The sequence below is a fragment of the Etheostoma spectabile genome, chromosome 8, assembly GCF_008692095.1.
Source record: "Etheostoma spectabile isolate EspeVRDwgs_2016 chromosome 8, UIUC_Espe_1.0, whole genome shotgun sequence".
In the NCBI taxonomy this organism is placed as follows: Eukaryota; Metazoa; Chordata; class Actinopteri; order Perciformes; family Percidae; genus Etheostoma; species Etheostoma spectabile.
In genome coordinates this window covers 17,365,724-17,367,302 of record NC_045740.1, presented here as the reverse complement: position 1 = coordinate 17,367,302, position 1,579 = coordinate 17,365,724, and the positions used below count along the sequence as shown (strand labels likewise).

Sequence of the window (1,579 nt, the reverse complement as noted above, 5' to 3'; positions counted from 1 at the left end):
AGTAGCTCCTTTTTCCTCTCTACATCCTTGAACAGGCTGCTTCTCTCTTGCTCAGATTAAGCCTCGGTTGACTGACACAGATTATAGGTGAAGGCACAGAGGTCACAACCTGTGAGGAACAAATATAAAGGCTTTCAGATCACACACCAGCAGGCACAATACTCTACACCACACACGGATATGAATCCAGTCTGTTCAAAGACAATCAACAATTAAAATGGACTGATTATGTTTGTGGTAACTCAGTAACCAACACCCGTACAGCTGGTTACTGTAGTTGATAATAAGGTGAGAAAATGTAACGAGGTTGCGACGTTTGACTTAAATGAGAATTAGGTTTGATCTGACAAACTTGAAATGTTTAAATATGATTCATCCTCCTGCTGCCAAACAAAGAGACTTTTTAAATTTACTAATTAATACTATTTTCTGTCATTGAATTTGTTCTCTCTTTCATTATTCCCAGAGCTAGAGTGGGTTGTCGCTAGGACGTTTTATAAAGTTTTAATTGTGAAATAATTATTTTGTTTTCACATGACAAATTCTCCTTCAGTCTTTTCCAGGATAAAATAATTTTTTCAATTCCACTAACTTCAGTAACACCTTAAAGGTCCCATGACAGGGTGCTCTTTGGATGCTTTTATATAGACCTTAGTGGTCCCGCAATAACTGCTCTGAAGTCTCTTTATTTAGACCTTACTGGTCCCCTGATACTGTATGCTAAGTCTCTTTTATTATAGACCTTACTGGTCCCTACAATACTCGTTCTAAGCTACTTTTATTTATAGACCTTAGTGGTCCCCTAACTGTATCTGAAGTCTCTTTTATATAGACCTTAGTGGTCCCCTTACTGTTATCGTGAAGTCTCTTTATATAACCTTAGTGGTCCCCTAATACTGTATCTGAAGTCTCTTTTATTAGACCTTAGTGTCCCCTAATACTGTTCGAAGTCTCTTTTATATAGACCTTATTGTCCCTAATACTGTATCTGAAGTCTCTTTTTATATAGACCTTAGTGGTCCCTAATTCTGTATCTGAAGTCTCTTTTATATAGACCTTAGTGGTCCCTAATACTGTATCTGAAGTCTCTTTATAACCTTAGTGGTCCCTACTGTCTGTATCTGGAGCTCTTTTATATAGACCTTAGTGGTCCCTATCTGTATCTGAAGTCTCTTTTATAGACTTAGTGGTCCCTAATACTGTATCTGTAGTCTCTTTCCCTAAATTCTGTCATGGAGCAGAATAACAGCCATTAGGCCAGTCCCACAATGAGCTTTCCTAGTATGTGCCATTTCTGAGTCTGTAGCTATTGTAGAGGGGGGGGGGGGGGGGAGGGGGGAAGGTGGAGGCTGGGGGTGTGGCCTTGACCAACTGCCACTTGCTCGTTTGAAAGCCATAATGTCCTCCTCTCTCATGGGGGGCCAAATTCCTGTTGCGGGTACGATAGAAGGGGAGGTAACCTTGCTCCTTATGACCTCATAAAGGGCAAGATTCCAGATTGGCCCGTCTGAGCTCAGAGACCCAAAGATACCCAGGGCTCGGTTTACACCTATCGCCATTTCTAGCCACTAGGGGACCA

At 41.0% G+C, this 1,579-nt stretch overlaps 1 protein-coding gene across 1 annotated transcript in view; it reads left to right on the top strand.

Annotated features, from left to right (window-relative positions):
• The window catches only part of LOC116693714 (plasma membrane calcium-transporting ATPase 1), a gene marked incomplete in the record, with an annotated part of 35,628 nt that overhangs the window by 705 nt on the left and 33,344 nt on the right, over nucleotides 1-1,579 (top strand).